Source organism: Macaca thibetana, chromosome 5, assembly GCF_024542745.1.
Source record: "Macaca thibetana thibetana isolate TM-01 chromosome 5, ASM2454274v1, whole genome shotgun sequence".
NCBI classification, from domain to species: Eukaryota; Metazoa; Chordata; class Mammalia; order Primates; family Cercopithecidae; genus Macaca; species Macaca thibetana.
This window is the reverse complement of record NC_065582.1, coordinates 158,509,769-158,530,836: the sequence shown is the minus strand read 5'-3', so window position 1 is coordinate 158,530,836 and position 21,068 is coordinate 158,509,769. Positions and strand designations below refer to the sequence as shown.

General features: G+C 37.0%; 1 long non-coding RNA gene across 1 annotated transcript in view; it reads left to right on the top strand.

Annotated features, from left to right (window-relative positions):
- The first annotated feature begins 11,697 nt into the window (after positions 1 to 11,697).
- The window catches only part of LOC126954344 (uncharacterized), a 105,891-nt gene continuing 96,520 nt past the window's right edge, over positions 11,698 to 21,068 (top strand). The window contains exon 1 of the long non-coding RNA XR_007725598.1: positions 11,698 to 12,037. This is a non-coding gene — a long non-coding RNA (uncharacterized LOC126954344). The remainder of the gene's footprint in view (positions 12,038 to 21,068) is intronic.

Below are 21,068 nucleotides of genomic sequence, written 5' to 3'. Positions count from 1 at the left end.
GAAAATTTCAGTTAGAAGGAGTAAGTTCTGGATATCTATTGTACAGCATGGTGACTGTGTTTAATAATAAAGTATTGTGTGCTTTGAAATTCCTAAGAGAGATTTTAAATGTTTTCACTACAAAAAATGCTAATTATATGAGATGAAATATATGTTAATTAGCTTGACAAACATTTCACAATGTATACAAATGTCAGATCATCGTGTACCCCATATATACAATTTTTATTTGTTAATTAAAATATGTATTAAAATTTTAAAAATAAAGTACTTTAACTTAATTTCAAAAGAGAAATATGACTAACTTAACTTTTAGGTACTTGAGATTCAAAATATTTTTTTAAAAGTAAATAAGATAAATACCATAAAAAGTTAAATAAAATACTTTCTATTGAAAAAAGTCTTGTTTTTTTGTGGTTTTTTTTTTTTTTTTTTTTTTTTTTTTTTTTTTTTTTTTTTTTTTTTTTTTGCTGATAAAATGTTTTCTCCCTGAAAGGCTATGCTTGGCTCTCCAAGGCAGACTTTCATACTGGCTATCACTTGCTTACCCAAAGACAGCCATGTTTGGATTTGCTTTTGTAGACAACTTAATGTTATTCAATTTTGATATCTGAAATTTAAGCAATATTTAAAAACAAAAACAGAATAACACACAAATAAAAATGTATTCCAACAATTTATTACCTAGTCAGTGCTTTTAGTTATCTCTTGTAATTGCACATTGTAAGCTCCCAAGAGTATCTTTTGGTTGGCTGACTAATGGCTTATTATCTGTAAATGGTTTTTAAAAAAATGTATTCATGAAAAAAGAAGATCTTTGCATCAAGTTATCTCTGATAATAAATATTAAGATGTTTATAATGTGCATTTTTTCAGTTATATTAAAATAATGAATTCATTATAAAGCATTTTTTAAAAATCCTACTACATGCTGAATAAAGCTTTAATTATAATGTATAGTAGTTGCTAAATAAACTTAGGTGATGATTAAATTTTCAAAATGAGAAACTTGAATGCATCTTATGCATATTAACATTATACTCAGTCTTACAGATGTTAAAGCTTAGTAATGTAAGTAGGTTGCTTATACTTTATCTTTGTCCCTTCTTGACAAATAGAATAAAACAAATTTTAAAAAATAGATTGTTATTTCTCAAATGAGGTTTGTCATGGTTGTGGTTGTCTTTCTTTTCTTCCTTCTCCTTTTCTCCTTCCTTTCTCCTCCCTCTTCTTTATTCTTCTTATTACTATACATATTCCTAAAATCAATTACTACTTTTTACTGGCAATGACCAAATCTCTATCTGCAGTTCATACCTCTCCCCTGAGTTTCAGAAAAACAGTGGATTTTTTTTTTTTTTTTAATCGAAGTCTCACTCGGTCACCCAGTATGGAGGGCAGTGGTGTAACCTTGGCTCACCGCAAACTCTACCTCCCGGGTTCAAGAGATTCTCCTGCCTCAGTCTCCTGAGGAACTGGGATTACAGGCATGGGCTACCATGCCTGGCTAATTTTTTGTATTTTTAGTAGAGACGGGGTTTCACCATGTTGGCCAATCTGGTCTTGAACCCCTGACCTCAGATGATCCTTCTGCTTTGGCCTACCAAAGTTCTGGGATTAGAGGCATGAGCCACCGTGCCTGGCCTACCAGTGGATTTTATATTCTGTTTCTCTCTAGTATAATTCCAAGTACAAAGTGATAATGATCCCATGAATGACAAACTGATGAATAAAATGTCAACAGTTCACCCTATTTAGCCTTATGATGGCCTCTTATTCCCAATTCAGTATATTTTTATTTCCTGCCTTATCTTTACAAAATATAAACAAAGGAATATATTAAAAAGGAGGGAACCAGGAAAGGGGAAAACCAAGAGATGAAAAACAAAATTCTGATAAACCTAGATCAAGGTGCATCTGAATTATAAAATATATTTATTAATATGTTTTTATTCATTTAAATAAAAGCCTAGAATTGTGCTTATATTATTAAATTGATAGGAGAAAATGCCTTGTTATTAGTATAGCCATCTTTTATGCCTTCATTTATATAGAGAGACATGTTCCTAAGATATTGAAAACATCTGGTGCTTCATTGGTTTTAAATATACTTCTTCATATTTTTGAAAGCACAAATTACAGAAAGCTTATGGGCAGTTACCTAGTCCAATCACTCACTTAGTGAAAAAGGAATATTCACCTCAGTAAAGTCAAGTACCTTTCTGATTATTACACAATAGGTTAAGGGCAGAACTGAATCTATAACTCACACCTAAAATATTCCAGTGTCTTTTCCCACACATCTAAGAGATCATTAGAATCATTGTTCCTAGATCTAGTGCAAAGGCAAACTAGAGCCAATGTCCTGTCCTGAATTATACTGAATTTTGAAATAACATTTTACAAATACATGCATTTGTCTTTATAATTTACAAACCTTTGTTTTAGATTGTGGTATTATGTGTGTGTGTGTGCGTATATTTGTTTGTACATAAATACACACATACCTCCTGAAATCCTTGGCATTTACTGAATGGTAGGAGTAACTTCTGATATTCATAATGAACCATACATGAGGGGTTTTTTGGTGTTTTTTTTTTTTTTTTTTTCTTTTTGAGAGGGAGTCTTGCTCTGTCACCCAGGCTGGAGTGCAGTGGCATGATCTCACCCACTACAACCTCTGCCTCCCAGGTTCAAGTGATTCTCCCACCTCAGCCTCCAGAGTAGCTGGGATTACAGGTGTGTCCCACTACACCTGGCTAAGTTTTGTATTTTTTAGTAGAGACGGGGTTTCACTATGTTGGCCAGGCTGGTCTCAAACATCTGACCTCAAATGTTCAGCTTGCCTAAGCCTCCCAATATGCTGGGATTACAGGAGTGAACTACCGTGCCCAGCCTATGTCTGAGTTTTTGCTGATGAGGTGATGGTGCAAAATTTTGGGAGGAAGAGGGAGTTGGCCAACAGAAAAGATCAAACTCATGAAGAAAATGGGAATTTTCAGCTCCATCTTGCAATCTCTTGGGCAGAGTGGAGGGCTGGAGATTGAATTAGAAACCCTCTTAAACAACAAGATTTGGAGACTTTCCAGGTTGGTGAACACAGCAATGTGCTGGGAAAGTGGCAGGCTGCATACCACACCCCCATCCCTACCCCACACCTGGCTTCATGCATCATTCTAGTTTGTTCTCTCTGAATTGTATCTTTTAAAACAAATCAACAATTATAAATAAAGTGCTTTTGTGACTTATTCTAGGAAATTATGAAACCTAGGAGAAGGCCCTGGGACCCCCTCCCCCAATTGCATAGCCAGCTGGGAAGAAGTGCGGGTTACCCGGGGCCCTATTTGCGGCTGTTCTCTGATGTGGGGTAGGCTCCTGGGACCAAGTCCTTAACCTTTAGGGTCTAGACTCACTCCAGGAGTTAGTGTCAGAATTGTATTGATTTCATCTACACCCAGTTTGTTGGAGAGTTGGAGAATTGTTTGCTGTAGAAAAACATGTATTTGTTTAAAAAACACACATGGCCAGGCGCAGTGGCCCATGCCTGTAATCCCAGCATTTTGGGAGCTTGAGGTGGGTAGATCATCTGAGGTCAGGAGTTCAAGATCAACCTGGCCAACATGGCGAAACTCTGTCTCTACTAAAAACATCAAAATTAGCCAGGTGTGGTGGTGCACACCTGTAATCCCACATAGTCAGGAGACTGAGACACTAGAATTGCTTGAACCTGGGAGACGGAAGTTGCAGTGAGCTGAGATCGCGCCACTACACTCCAGCCTGGAGCGAGTTTCCATCTCAAAACACACACACACACACACACACACACACTCTTAGTGTCAGAAGTGGTGTCAGAAAATGATACACAAGGCCATAAAGGATGTGTGTGTGTGTGTGCACACATATAGAGCTTTTATAACATACACATATATGTGCAAATATATATATGAAGGGCATATATTTTTATAAAGCTTATATATGCTTACATACGTAAGCTACATACAGAGGCATATATGTGTGTACTTTTAAATAAATTTTATAGAGGGTATATATAAACTCACACATACACATACAAACACATACATAATATATCCTGCAATATAAACGAGTCTTAGTAGTTAGAAAAGTTTGCATAGGACATATTTATACTAACAAAGTACTCATAATTTATCCTAAATTTAAATTAAAGTGGGAGTCTTTTATTTTATCTAGCAACCCTAAATATAAAGCATTTTCCTAGATGCCATAACTCACACCTTAAAATCAGTGAGGTTTTTCCTGCTGGTGTACTTAAAATAGGTTTACTGCAATGTTACTCTGGGTTGGCAGAAGAGAGAAAGTTTGAGAATTAGGAGTCAGTAAACATCTTAAGCAGACATCAATTGTAGAGACCCGGATTTTTTCAATGCCTCGTTATTCTGATGTGTTAATATTAAATCATATCATCTTCAACTAGCAAATGCTGCAGTGTTAACATTTGCATATAAGTCAATTGCTTGGAACTTGATAATTATGCTTTTCAGAAATAATATTCTATAAGACTGTCAGCTCCCCTAGGCCATATTACAAAGGCCTATTTGACAAATAACGTAGTTGAACTACTCGTTAAAATACCATTTGATTTGTGCTTTAGAACTCGGGACAAAGTGGCCCAATTTTATTCCTCCTTCTGTGAAGCCGAGTGGGCTCTTCTGCTACACGACTTATTATTGTATCTTAGAAAGGATGTTGACCTCCCAGCAGAGCTGGCAATTTGTATAATTAAGAGTTTTGTAAGTTTTGTATTAGTTTCTCAAGGTTGCTTTCTATTCTATAGAAAACAAATTTGCATCAATTTCTCTTTTTTTAAACTGTCTCTTATTCTTATGTCTTGTAATTTGCCCTAACGCTCTTTAGGTTGACATTTCACTGCATCTTCTCAAGCATGTACTGAGGGAATTGTATGGTTATGAGGAAGAGAAGCAGAACACTCAGAAACAGCACCGCCGTTTTTGAGCATGGTTGATGTACCAAGCACTGTGCTATGCGCTGCTCTCTACAGGCTACAGATAACAGTTCTTACAGCCGTCCTGTGATTTAGGTCAGCGGCCGCCAACCTTTTTGGCACCGGTGACCAGTTTCATGGAAGCCATTTTTTCCCCCATGGTGGGAGGGGGTGGTTTGAGTCGTGATGGTTTTCAGAACATCGGGCATGAATTATATTCTCATCAGGAGCGTGCAATCTAGATCCCTGGCATTTGGAGTTCACAGTAGGGTTCGCACTCCTATTCCAAACTAAAGCCGCCACTGATCTGACAGGCGGTGGGGCTCAGGCATTAATGGTGGCTGCTCCGCCTGCTGCTCACCTCCTGCTGTAAGGCCCGGATCCTAACAGACCACGGGCTGGTACCAGTACGTGCCCCGGGGGGTTGGGGAGCCCTGACTTAGATGGTATTTCTCTTTTACGGAAGAGAGATGGGTCACGGAATGATGATCCAAGATAGTGTAGCTTGGTAAATGGTGCAGGTAGGATTTAAACACATTATTTTTCTGATTCTAAACACCTGTTTTCATTCATAATGTTGTTTGGGGGTAGAAACCCCATAGGTACAGTAGTTGAGAGATGAACTATCTTAGCATATGCAAGCAATTCAAGTGGACAAGGCTAGATAATTTGATTGAAAATGTTTTACATCAAAATAGCCCTATTTAGTGAAACAATGGAACATAAAAAGTTTTCTATTTGTCTTATAGTCTATGTTCCAAATTTTTACCTCCTTTGTTTACTTGTTTCTTGTGATATTTACACTCACACAAGACCATTATATTATATGGAGACTGGAAACTCCAGAAAGTTAAATTTATAAAGGCAGTAAGAGGTAACGCAGATTTTCAAATATGACCTCTGATCTCGTGTTTATTAATTTTTCTAATTTTTTTCAAAATATTATTGTTCCAACAGTGTTTCATATTACATTTGTCTTAATAAGACTTTCAAGTTGATTTATGATACTCCAGATGAGTTACTTGAAAACAGAAATTAAACGATGCTGTAAAATGTATCTTCTCTTATTCTAATACTTCACAAAAAATTGCAAGGCTTTCTAAGCCATACTTGGTGGCACATATTTTGTAATTTTTCTCACATTGTAGAAAACTTTAAAATAGTGACAATAAAAAAATACAGTGTTGGATAAATGTATAACTACTGTCCTTTGAATGATTACTGTGTGCCAGGTCTTATGCTGAAACTTTTACAGGAACATTTTCATTTAATCCACAGAAATAAGAAAATAATCAGAACACAGTGGCTAGCTTTCCTAAACAAAGTTATTACAGTACGCTTTTACTGTTAATAGTCTTACTAGTACACATTCTTTTGTTCCCCGATCTTTTGGACAAATGTGTAAAACAAATGAAACATTATAAAAAAACAAAAATATGCAAGCATAATATTGCAACTGATCAAAAATACACAGGAAGCTCACAGGATAAATGAGGCATTAACACAGGGTGACTGTTTCATTTGAACAAAAAAAGAAGAGGAACATTTATCTCATTAGTTTATTATTCACTCCTGAGAAATGTCATAGAAATTCTAGAATGCCTTGTCCAACCTCCACAGATTTCTAGTTATCCTTTTGTGTACTAATATCATAGCTACTTTTAGCTAACATCCTCAAAAATAGCTCAATGCTGTTACTAGGAGCAGAAAGGAGTTGAAACTTCGAAGTCTTCCCATACTCTTCCAGGGGTCCCATAAAAAACCTGGCTAAAAGACTTCCTAAAGTTAAACTCAAAGTCTTCTATGCTCATTCCACACTATGGATTTTTTAATGCTTACTCTCTTTTTTACGTAACTGTTCAACATTAATTCTCATTTGCTTTTCATTGTTACCTGTCTGTCTTTCAGATGAAAAAACACATGTAGCTGAATTCCATGTTTAAATAAATGCAGAACATTGATATTTTTAGCATTAGTCCCAGGGGCAGAAAATAGTACAAGAACTGTAATGTAACAGATAAAGCACAGATTCTAACCCCAGATAGAGTATGTTCAAATCTATGTTCCAATATATCTGTGTGCAGAGGTTTAGACTACCAAAGGAAATCAAAATATTTCACCCCTTGAACAACACAGAAAAGGCACCACTGATCCCTTCTTGGGGGACTCTCTGCTTTTTTCACAAAGCCCAAGGAGCCATGGGTAGATTTCTCTCAGGTCTGAAACTCTGCTCTCTTTTACAGTGAGCCCCCTGATCACTGGGCTTTTGAATATATACATGTGTGCATGTGTGCATCATATATTGTATTTCCATGTATGTATATGTCTGTCCATGTCTTTGTATGTAGTCTACATGCTATCAAACTGATTGAGAAATATATAGACACTCCCAAATTAAATAGCTAAGCCAAATGCTTTTCAAGTTCCAGTGATATGGGTACATCTTTGTGAATAAGACTAGCAAACATTGCTGGTTTAGTAGAAACTGCTTGTCTTATAAGTTATCAACAAAATACTCACATAATTAACTTTAGGGGTTTTTCTTTCATGGTAACTGCCTAATGTACATGTACTATGAAGCCAGTTAATAGAAAAATAAGATAATGACTAAGCATTGTCTAATATCTCAATAATTTTTCTATAATTATTGAGGATGAAGAAATTAAATAGATAGAGGTGCAATAAGAGTCTATAAACATACTTCTTTTATAATAATTATGTTTAATGATATGTTTACTTTAAAGATTTTCCAAATTCATTTATAACTATGCACTTAAACTTTTGCCAAGTTAATTTGAATTATAGCTATTCACAGAATTTTCAAATAAGACAAAATACTGAAACATTAACAAAGGGTTTACATATATTCACTTGTTGCTTTTCATCACAAAGAAACAGAATTTTTTTTCATTTCTTAGTATGTTCCACATTCAAAACTTTGAAGATTCCTATATTTTTAGAAATTAGGAAGTATATATTCAAAAAATAAGCATATGTGACAATTAAAATGCGTTAATGAGTCAAAATGAGTTCTTGGTTTTCACTAGAAATGCAGGTTATTTTGTGTATTAGGCCACTCTTGCATTGCCAAAAAGAAATACCTGAGAATGAGTAATTGATAAAGAAAAGATGTTTAATTGGCTCACAGTTCTGCAGGCTTCACATGAAGCATGACTCTGGCATCTGCTTGACTTCTGGAGAGGCCTCAGGGAGGGAATACAAAGAGGAATAGGCACCATATCACATGGTGTTTTAGTCCATTCTCATGCTGCTATGAAGAAATACCTGAGACTGGGTGATTTATAAAAGAAAGAGGTTTAATTGATTCACAGTTCCATAGGGATAGGGAGGCCCCAGGAAACTTACAATCATTGTGGAAGGGGAAGCAAATATGTCCTCTTCACAAGGTGGCAGGAAAGAGAAGTGCTAAGTAAAAGCGGGAAAAGCCCCTTATAAAACCATCAGATTGGCCAGGTGCAGTGGCTCACACCTGTAATCTCAGCACTTTGGGAGGCCAAAGCAGGAGGATCACGAGGTCAGGAGTTCAAGACCATCCTGACCAATATGGTGAAACCTTGTCTCCACTAAAAATACAAAAATTAGCCAGTCATGGTGGCGTGCGCCTGTAGTCCCAGCTACTCAGGAATTGGAGGCAGGAGAATCACTTGAACCAGGAGGCGGAGGAGGTTCCAGTGAGCTGAGATTGCACCCACTGCACCCCAGCCTGGGAGACAGAGCTAGACTCTGTATCAAAAAAAAAAAAAAAAAAACAGAAAACAAATCTTGTGAGAACTCACTCATTATTACAAGACCAGCAGCATGGGGGTAACTGCCCTTATGATTCAATTACCTCCCACTAGGTCCCTCCTACAACAGGTAGGGATTATGGGAGCTACAATTCAAGATGAGATTTGAGTGGGGATGCAGCCAAATCATGTCATATGGTGAGAGTGGGAGCAAGAGAAAGAGAAGGGGGAGGTGCCACACACCTAAAAAACAAACAAACAAACAAAAAAAACAGATCTCCTGAGAACTCACTCACTACTGTTTGCATAGCACCAAACCATGAGAGATCTTCTCCCATGGCCTAAATACTTTGCACTAGGCCCCACCTGCAACATTAAGGATTACAATTCAACATGAGACATGGAGGGACATATATTCAAACTATATCATTAAGAGTTAAAATTGTCATTGACATCTGTAATTAAAACTACTAGAAATAAGGGGAAAATTTGGTATGCAAAGTGTACAAGAAAAGCAAGACATATTTTTGGTAAATATAATGAAAGCCTGAGGATGTGGTTTTGTTGAAGAAAAAGTAGTAGTGTTTAAAGGTTATTGAAGAGTTGTTTCAGAATGAAAGAATACAAAAATAAATTACATATATAAAGCTGAATGAATATCAATATTATAAAAGGTTATAAAATTTTATAAAGAAATTTTACATGTGATAAAATGCACTAAGATTAAACAAGTTTATTATTAGGTTTTTAAAAATTGAGCTTTAATATCCAAAAGTACATTGATATAAAACTATAACTTGGTTTTTCTTTTAAGCATGATGTTTGTGTCATATGTTGTTTTTTATTTTGAGACAGTCTTGCTCTGTGGCCCAGGCTGGAGTGTAGTGGCAGGATCTATGCTCACTGCAAGCCCCGCCTCCTGGGTTCACGCCATTCTCCTGCCTCAGCCTCCCGAGTACCTGGGATTACAGGCGCCTACCACCACGCCTGGCTAATTTTTTGTATTTTTAGTAGAGACAGGGTTTCACCATGTTAGCCAGGATGGTCTCGATCTCCTGACCTCATGATCCGCCTGCCTTGACCTCCCAAAGTGCTGGGATTACAGGCGTGAGCCACTGCGCCCGGCCATTTGTGTAATATTGATAAGATACAGTAACAGGTTTTTGTTTACTTTTTGAGTCAACTGCAAAAACAAAGAAAAAGAAAAGGAAAAAGAGGGAAGAGAGACAGAAAGACATTCTGTATCTTGCTATCTTTATTTGGTGTTTTGTTAAAATTAATAACTATGATCTCATAATGATCTGTGATTCTGTTATAATCAAGTGTTTTAAACCTTTACATATTTGGCAGACTTTCCAAAATCAAATTCCAAGAACTAAATTAAGTCTTTTCAACCTCAAACTAACTTTTGGACATTTCACAAGGGCCCCTGGAAACATAGGAGAAATATATTAAACTAATTAGCTTTATTTGCTATGTTAAAACTATACAGAATTGTCAATAAATTATATTTAACATTATTTGAGTAATATTTATGTAAATATGTTATTGATATATTTGCACCAAAACTGTATAAGCTCCCTAGAAATTGAATGTTTTTAGTCATCATTTTGTTTTTTACGTTAAAATGTTATGCCACAGAAATAACCCAATTTTATTCTTGATTGTGGAGTATAATAATGTCCCATCAGGTCTTTAACCATGACCATTTTAAGTCTTTTTGTCCAGTGGTAATTGCTTTTTTCTGACATTTTTTGGGGGGTGAGGCGTTTAACAAGTAACTATAATTCTACAATGTGTATCAAGCAATCCTAAGATAAAGAAACAAAGTCAAAGGAATCATATTAACTGACTTTAAACTATATTACGACTATAGTAACCAAAGTAGCATGGTACTGGTACAAAAACAGACACAGAGACCAAGGGAAAAAAATAGAGAATCCAGAAATAAAGCAGAACACCTATAGCTTTGACAAACTCAACAAAAATCATAAATGAGGAAAAGACCCTCTTCTCAATAAATGGCTCTGTGATAACTGGACATCTTTACGCCAAGGAATGAAACTGGATCTCTACCTTTAACTATATAGAAAAATTAACTCAAGATGAATTCAAGACAAACGTTAACACCTCAGACTATAAAAATTATAGAAGAAAATCTAGGAAATACTCTTAGTGTCAGTCTTGGCAAATAATTTGTGGCTAGGTCTTCAAAAGCAATTGCAGCAAAAACAAAAATTGATAAGTGAACCTAATTAAAGAGTTTCCTTTGGGAGGCCAAGGGGGACAGATCAAGAGGTGAGGAGATCGATACCATCCGGCTAACCCGGTGAAACCTCGCCTCTACTAAAAATACAAATTAGCCAGGTGTGGTGGCACACGCCTGTAGTCCCAGCTACTTGGCAGGCTGAGGCAGGAGAATCACTTGAACCCAGGAGGTGGAGGTTGCAGCGAGCTGAGATCCAGCCACTGCACTCCAGTCTGGGCAACGGAGTGAGACTCCAACTCAAAATACATACATACATACATACATACATAAATATTAAAAATAAAAAAGAGCTCCCATATATCAAGATAAACTACCAAGGCAGTAAACAAATCATATATAGAAGAAATATTCACAAATTACACATCCAACAGAGGTCTAATTTCCAGAATCTCTAAGGAACTTAAATTAACAAGCTAAAAGCAAATAACTCCATTAAAAATTGAGCAAAAGATATGAATAGACACGTCAAGAAACAACATACAAGTGACCCAGAAACATATGAAAAAAGTGCTCATCATCACTAATCACCAGAGAAAATAAAGATATTGGCAGGGCTTCAGAGAAAAGGGAGCACTTTATCCACTATCAATCGGAATGGAAATTAATTCAGCCACTGTGGAGGACAGTTGGGAGATTTCTTTAAGAACTAAAAGTGGAACTACCAGTTGATCCAGCAATCTCATTGCTGGGTATATATGCAGGGGCCTTTGAAAACAGTATGCTGAGAATAGATAGGGCTCAAGGACAGTATCTCCAATTGAACTTTTAATGAACTCCCGTAGGCGCCAAGAAGGCGGGCAGATAAGGAAGAGCATAGAAACAAGGAACTGAGTAGAAGGTTACATGTGGGAAAAGAAAGTTTGTTTTGCATTGCATTCTTTCTGCTGACGTGGGGTTTATGGAGTATAAATAAAGTGAGGCAGAGGCTCTGAGTGCGGCCGCCATGTTCTCTGTGTGTCTTTGTCTTTTGTGTGTTCTTTCATTCTCCACCACCCCCGGCACGGACCCCAACAAGTGGCGCAGCAAGCAGGGTCAGCACGGGTGAGTAGGGGAGAACAAGAAGGGGAACCCCCTAGGGGCGGGTAAGGCCCAGATATTGTTAAGGGGAACCTTCTTAAGCTTTCATTATGGGGAATTCCATCTCTCTGGCCTCAGAATATTTACGGCTGTTTCGAGGACTGTTGCTGTCTATAGGAGTGGAAGTAAAAGAAAAAGACTTTGAAGCGATTGTTTGCCCATGTTGAACAACATTGTTACTGGTTTCAGTATCAGACTAAAGTGCAGCTGAATCGCAGAGAATGGTTACAGGTAGTAAAAACTCTGCTTAGAGCTCTCCAGTTAGGGGATATTATGCCTCTAAAATTGTGGACCTTGTGTGACTCTATCACTCAGACATTAGAGTTACTTGAGACTGATTCAGAGTGTGGTAATGTAGCCACAGGAGGAAAGGTATCTGAGGATTTGAAAAAAAAAATAAAAAATAAAATAAATAAATTTGAAATGGAGCCCATTTGTGCCAGGATAACAGAGGATGGGGGGGGTAGCAAAAGGGGGAGAAGAGAAAAAGCCAGCTCTTCCTTCTTCTAAGGGAAATTCTGACATGCAGTGTATTATGGAAATGCTTCAACAAATATTACAGATATATTCTTCTAATTCACCTTTGCGAGCTTTCCCTGTTTCTTTTCCTTCTGCCCTGTTAAAAGAGGATTTTCCAGAGCCTCCAACCCCCCGGCTTCCTTATCTTTACCTTTGTTTGGCAAAGTTGAAGCCCTGTTCACATCAGACATACTTTAAATTTATACTAAACACCTGTTTAATATGTCAAAACCAGTGTATATGTATATCTTATTGTTTGTTAAAATATTATGAGTATTTCAATAGTCAATAAGCACATTAATATTAACTATTAATATTAATATAGTATTAATAACCCCAGCTAGGAAATTGTTATGTTATAGGGGTGCATAGGTTCCACCAATTTACACTCCAAACAGAAGTTGAGTATTCGAGTTGCTTAACACATTAACTACCTCTTGATATTTTCTGTGTTTTTAAATTTTAACCATTGTATTGTGTATGTAATGATTCTCAATTTGGTATTAATATACATATTTCCTAGTGAGTAATGATGTTAGACATATAGGTTTATTGTCATTTCTTTGTTCTGCTACTTTTGGTTGGGTTATTTACCTTTTCCTATTAATATGTTGAGATTCTTTATATTTGGAGATATGAGTATTATTATATATTATATATACTTTTAATTAAAAAAAAAATTTAAGGAGCTGGATCTGTTTCCAATTATTTGTGCTTCTTTTGCTCCTAATGCTCAGTTTTCAAATGGTGGCAATAATGTCCAATTTAATGCCTTACAAATTAAATTTTTAAAAAGAAATGAAAGCTGCCATTTCTAACTATGGACCTCAACCTCCTTTTATCCTTGGTCTTCTTGATATTTTTCATCAGAAAATTTGATAATTCCTATAGACTGGAAGACTTTGGGGAAGGCTTCTCTTGATCGTTCTCAGTGGTTACAATTGCACAGCTGGTAAATGGACAAGGCACATGTACAGGCTAGGAAAAATGTTATGTGTGATCCCCCTGGACCCACTGAGGAACAACTCACAGGCACGGGCCAATATGCTACTCTTAATACTCAGGCTGGTTTAGATGATGTTGCCCTTACTCAAATCAAGATTTTGTTTTTAAGGGCCTGAAATAAGGTAGAGATAACAGGAAAATCTTCCCTTTCCTCTGTGAAGATTTTACAGGGCACAAATGAACCATATCTATATTTCGTAGCCCGTCTTCAGGATGCTGTCTTCAAAATTGTGGGTGCTGGCCTTGCTTCAAAAATTTTGTTACAAACATTGTCTTTTAAAAATGCTTATGCTGACTGTTAAAAATTGTTAAAATCGCTAAAGGCCAATGGGGCCAATTTAGATAAATATATTAAAACTTGTGTTAGTGTTGGAGGGGCTATTTATAATGCTCAATTATTTGCTGGAGCTTTGTTTAAAGCCTTAAAAGGAAATAACAAACAAGGTGTTTGCTTTCAGTGTGGTAAACCTAGACATTTCAAAAAAGAATGTCATAAAAATTGAACACTTTTATCCCTCAAGGCAGAAAGCTGCCTTCAGAGGTGTACAAATGTTGTGGTAAAGGTCGACATTGGACAAATAAATGTCGTTCTAAAACTGATAAAAGTGGAAATTTACTGTCTCCTCTCCTGGGAAACGGGAGCCGGGGCCCACAGGCTTGGGGCCCCAACAATTACAATACAAGTCTACTACAATATTCAGTGAGCAATGGCCTACAACATTAAGGAATAAATTCAAGTCCTCCTTAAGGATCCCACAACTTACCCCAGTTTCTCAGCTTTATGCGGCAACTAAGCAGAGCGCCGCTGCTGACTTAGCTATTACTCAGCCTTATACTTTGTCTCCTAATAGAGGAGTATATAAATTAGCTATTAGAGTGTGTGGCCCTTTGCCAAAAGGACACGATGTTACTAATAAAATTCTTATTATGGTTCAAGTCTCACAATTTATATGCCTAGAGGCAGGGGAACGTATTCTCAATAGGGAGGGTTTGGTAGCACAGAAAAAACTGTTTTTTGGGAAACTTTAGTTTCTAATCAAAAGCCCTTATGTTCATTGCACATTAATGAAATAGTTTTTAAAGGGTTTATTGATACGAGGGTGAATATGTCTATTATTTGTTTAAATTAGTGGCCTATACAATGGGAAAAAAGACAAGTTTCAGTTATACTCACTAGCTTGGGTGCTGCTTCTGTGGTTTATCAAGATGTAGAACCTTTAACCTGTGTCGGTCCTAAAGGTCAACAAGGTCAAGTGTTTTTTTTTATTTTTATATTGTTCCTATCAATATTAATTTTTGGGAACAAGATCTTTCACAACAATTTGCTGCTTTTTTAAACATTCCTCATATTTCCTCAGCTGCCAAAAATATGATGTTCAAAATGGGCTACAATCCTTTAAACTCATAGCCACCACTCCTATTTAGGTGAAACAGTGACCATTATTTAAAGAAATACTTAGGACTTTAAAAGAGTAAGTCAAAAAACAAATGGCCGAGAGGAATCTAAAGCCACGTACTTCTGCATGGAATTCCCATCTTTGTCTTGTCTTAAAACTATAAATGTTTACATTTAACCTAGGGAAAGTTTACAGCCCGGTCTTCCTAATCCTGCCCTTATCCCACAAAGTTAAAACCAGAGAAAAGCGCAAGATGCTTTTGTATCATTACAAACTCAGCTTTCTTTCTACTCACTTAATATTGCCACAGAAAAAATTTAACTGGATTTTCTTATTCAATATTTAGGTTATACCTTGGGGGCACAAAATATTCGACCCCAAAAAATTCAAATTCGACGTGATCATTTAAAAACATTACATGATTTTCAAAAGCTTCTAGGAGACATTAATTGGATGCGTCCTGTTTTAAGAATACCAACATATCAGTTATAACATCTTTTTTCTATTCTAGAAGGAGACAGTCACTTGGAAAACTCACGCCATTTAACTCCTTTGGCTTTACAGGAACTCCAGCTTGTTGAAGAGCAACTTCAAAAGGCCCTTCCTTTTGTTTAGTTCATACTTTACCTTCTCCCACAGGAATGATTCATCAAACTAATCGACCACTAAAATGGATCTTTTTGTCCAATAAAATATCTAAACGCTTGGCTACTTATATCGATCGTTTAGCTGAACTGATCATCAAAGGACGGCATCACTGTCGACAACTTTGGGGAGGAGATCCTTCCTTAATTATCTCTCAATTCACTCATAGTCAGATCACTTATCTTCTTGCAACTTGTGATTCTTGGCAAGTTGCTTGCGCTTCTTTTGTTGGACAATTTTCTACCCAATATCCTAAGTCTCCAATCTTTTCATTTTTTAGGCAACATTCTGTGTTGCCTTTCTCACCAATTTCTGTATTTCCTGTTCAAGGTCCTACCTATTTTACTGATGCTAGTAGCAATGATAAGGCTGGATATTGGAGTGTTCACCAATCTCGAGTTACAGTTTATCCTTATCCCTTGGTGCAGCAGGGAGAATTGTTTGCTGTTCTGATGGTCTTACTTGATTTCCCTACTACTGGTTGTAACATTGTTAGTGATTCTCAATACGCTGTTTATGTTACTTCTTATATTTCTCAGGCCACTTTACCTCTTTGTGCTACTTCTTCTCTTCAAAAACTCTTTTCCTTGTTATCTTCTACTTTGAGCCAACGTCGAGCTCCTTTATTCATCACTCATCTTCGTTCTCATTCTCAACTTCCTGGACCATTAGTTCATGGTAATACTCAGATTGATTCACTTTTAATAGGCCACCTACATGCTGCAGAACAAAAATATACTCTACATCACACTAATAGTTCTGGCCTTCAACGACGGTTTCATTTAACTTATAAACAAGCTCGTTCTCTTATTCGAGCTTGTCCTTCCTGTGCTCCTTTGAGCATGCCATCCTTCCATCCTGGGGTTAATCCATGAGATGTCCCTTCTTTTGAACAATTAAAGTATGTTCATCATACCATTGATACCTTTTCTTATTTTCAATGGGCCACTCCGTTGACATCTGAGAAAGCTGATTCTGTTATTACACATCTCTTAGCTTGTTTTGCCATCATGGGCATTCCTCTTATACTTAAAACTAATCATGCCCCTGCCTATGTCTCTCGTAAATTACAAGTTTTCTTACAGCAATACAATATTCAACATATCATCGGTATCCCGGGCAACAGTCAAGGTCAAGCCATCATTGAGCGCACAAATTTAACTTTAAAAACTTAACTATTAAAACAAAACAAAAAGGGGGAAATGAGCCCCCCAGAAACCAGATTTTGAAACCAGATTTTGAAGGTTCTTTTTACCTTAATTTTTTTGAATCAATGGAGACAATTGCAAGATTCCGCTGTCGTAACCCATCTTTCCTCACCTCCCTCGGTGATAGTCCCCGCTGACAGTTTAAAGGTTTGGTATCCTAATGAAGAAGGTAAGTATGTTCAAGGGCAAGTTCTAAACAGGGACGGGGCTATGCTCTTGTCCTTACAGGGAGCGGACCTGAGTGGTTTCCTACAAGATGATTGAAACCCTGTTGAAAAGAAAACTGGATTCAGCATGCATTTCTTCCTTTGTTGGATATGCCTTGGTGGGGGACTTATTTCTCTTAGTGAGGCTTTGTATGAATATTGGACTTATATTCCCTTTCCGCCCTTGTATCAGGGAGTCACCTGAGGGGAGGTGGAAATTAAGGTTTTCACCAATGACACTACTTGGATGCCGTCCCCTATATAGACAAGGACAATATAGAATGGGAAACGGGAATTATAAACAACACATATCAATTTGGAGTGGAAGGACTTCCAATATGTATGGGAAATAGTTCTCATTGTCTCCGAAAATCGCATGAAGCCTGGGCTGTTCGTTATAATCATAGTCATGTGGCTGCTAATACTGTTATTATTGTAACTAGAAGTTTTTAATATAATCATACTGTATATAGTAATGAAACTATTCCTAGTTCTTTACTTTTTTGTCCTATTCTAGAGGTTTCTCCTAATATTGAGGTGCTGGAGTGACAACAATGTCGGGGAACTAAACCTCGGATTTTATTAGAATACAATGGAATGTAAATAACTGATTGGAGAGTGCACGGTGATTTTCAAATAAAATTTAGTCACATACCTTTGAAATGACACTGGGTAAATAAAAGTATTGCTGCTAACAGTAATGAAACCTTGGTATGGCGTGAAGGAGGCCTGAAGTACAGAGTCATCTTTGGAAGTTGTTAGCTGCAGGCGATGCCATTAGCACTTTTGTGGGGAATATGTCCCTTAATCTTTCTAACCCAACTAACTCCTTTCATATTCAGTTATATCGAAATACCTCCTGATACATTATTGCTTGTGTCCGTGAGCCCTACCTATTATTAGCAGGGAATTTGACATGGGATAATGATACGGGGATTGTTAATTGTACAGATATGTGTACATTTTTGTCTTGCCTCAATCATTCCTGGTGGCACAACTTTACTGGGGATATTTATATCCTCAGGGCTCGTAAGGAAATTTGGCTACCTGTTAACCTTATGTGACCATGGGGGGCATCACCTCTTGAAACTTATATTTGGACTTCTATTCAGCGAACCTGCCGTGCCCTTGGACTTATAATTGCCTCGGTGATGAGTCTTGTTGCCATCGCCTCCACTGTGACTGTAGCAGGACTCGCTCTTCATCAAAGCATACAAAATGCTGAATTTATGCAGCAATGGCACGAACAATCTCACCGGTTATGGCTTCAACAACGAAACATTGACTCTCAACTTGCTGAAAGATTGGACAACATGGAGCAAGCATTAACATGGCTTGGAGATCAGCTCACTGTACTCAGTACTCGGATGACATTACAATGCGATTGGAACTCCACTCAATTTTGTGTAACGCCTGTACCTTTTAACATCTCTCAAAATTGGACTGTAATCCGAAAATTATTAGTAGGCCATAAAAATATTAGTTTGGACATCCAAGAGCTCATTCAGAACATTTCTAAAGCATTTCGACAACAATTACATGTGTTATCTGGAACCGTAACCCTGCAGAGCTGGGTCAGCGCCTTGCTGCCTTTAACCCATGGACCCAGATGAAAACATGGATTTCTACAATCTCTGGAAGTATATTGCTTTGGGCACTTGGATTGAGTCTACTTCTTTTGGTGATTCGATGCTCCCTCCGTCGCCTCCAAAAACAAAAGAAAACACAGGAACAAATATGGGCTACCTTTTTAGGATTGAGGCAAAACAAAAACAAAAAGGGGGAAATGCAGGGGCCTTTGAAAACAGTATGCTGAGAATAGATAGGGCTCAAGGACAGTATCTCCAATTGAACTTTTAATGAACTCCTGTAGGCACCAAGAAGGCGGGCAGATAAGGAAGAGCATAGAAACAAGGAACTGAGTAGAAGGTTACATGTGGGAAAAGAAAGTTTGTTTTGCATTGCATTCTTTCTGCTGACGTGGGGTTTATGGAGTATAAATAAAGTGAGGCGGAGGCTCTGAGTGCGGCCACCATGTTCTCTGTGTGTCTTTGTCTTTTGTGTGTTCTTTCATTCTCCACCACCCCCGGCACGGACCCCAACATATATACGTAAAGGAAAATAAATCATTCTACCAAAAGAACACATGCACCCATATGTGCATGGCAGCACTGTTCACAGTGGAAAAACCATGGAATCAACCCAGGTGCCAACCAGCAACAGTGGATTGGATAAAGAAAATGTGGTACATAGACACTATAAAATACTATGAAGCCATAAAAAAGAATGAGATCATGTCTTTTGCAGAAACCTGAATGCAGCTGGAGGCCATTAGCCTAAGTGAAGAGAAAACTAAATACCACATGTTCTCACGTATAAGTGGATGCTAAACATTGAGTATACAGGCACATAAAGAAGGGAACCATAGACACTGGGGACCACTAGAGGAGGAAGAGAGGGAAAAGAGCAAGAGCTGAAAAACTACCTATTAGGTACTATGCTCACTATCTGGGTGACAAGTTCAGTCATACTGCAAATCTCAGTATCATGTAATATACCTTTGTAACAAACCTGCACATGTACTCCCTGATTTTAAAATAAAAATTGAAAAAGAAGAAACACACACATATAGTCATATATACATATATAACTGTATATATGCATAGATTTATTCATATAGAACTTCATACGTATATAACTATTATATACATATATAACTGTAAAACTATAAAACTTCTTGATGGAAGTTCTAGTAAATATACAACTAATGAAAAAGATGTTAAAGTGTGTGTCTTCAAAGACATGCAATCATATCTTAAAGATGTTGAGGGTTCAGGTCCAGATGACTGCAATTAATCAAATATTATAATGTAAAGAGTCCCAAAAATGTTACAATTTCCCAGTGCATATAAATATTATGTTTACACAATACTGAAGTCTGTGAGGTGTGCAATAGTATTATGTCTAAATAATGTATGTATATTAGTAAATACTTTCTTACTAAAAATGCTAATGATCATCTGAGCCTTCAGCATGTCAAAATCTTTTGGTTGGTGGAGGATACAGCCTCAATATTGATGGCTGCTGACTAATCATGGTGATGATTGCTGAAGTTTGGTGTGACTGTGGCAATTTCTTAAAAATGAGGCAACGATACATTTTGCCACATAAATTGACCCTTTCTTTAATCCATGATTTCTCTGTAGCGTGTAATGTTGTTTGATAGTGTTTTGTCCACAGTAAAACTTCTTTCAAAATAGAGATCAATCCTCTCTAGCTGTTCCAGTCTTATCAACTATTATTCTGTGATATTCTAAATGTTTTTTTTGTCATTTCACCAATGTTCACAGCATTTTCACCACGAGTAGATGCCATCTCATAAAACTGCTTTCTTTCCTTATCCAGATGAGTGGAGTTACTTATCCATTCAAGTTTTATTATGAGATTGCAGCAATTCAGTCATATCTTCAGTCTCCTCTTCTAACTCTAATTCTCTTGCTATCAACCCCATCGGCAGTTACTTTCTCCATTGAAGACTGAAACCCATCAAAGTCATCCGTAAAGTATGGAATCAACTTCTTCCGAATACATGTTCATGTTGACATTTTGACCTTCTTCCATGAGCCACGAATGTTCACAATGACATTTAGAATGGTAATTCCTCTCCATAAAGTTTCAAATTTAGTTTGCCAATATCCATTAGAGGAATCACTATTTGTGACAGCTATAGACACACAAAATGTGTTTCTTTAATAGTAAGACTTGAAAGTTAGAATTACTCCTTGATCTATGAGCTGCAGAATGATGTTGTGTTAGCACGCACGAAAACATCATTCATATCCTTGTATCTCTCCACCAGCCCCCTTGGGTCTGAAAGCAACAATATTTTGAAAGAAATATTTTATTCTGAGCAGTTAGTCTCAAAATCGGGCTTAAAATATTCAGTAAATCATTCTGCAAACAGATGGGCTGTCACCCAAGATTTGTTTTTCCAGTTATAGAGCACGAGCAGAGT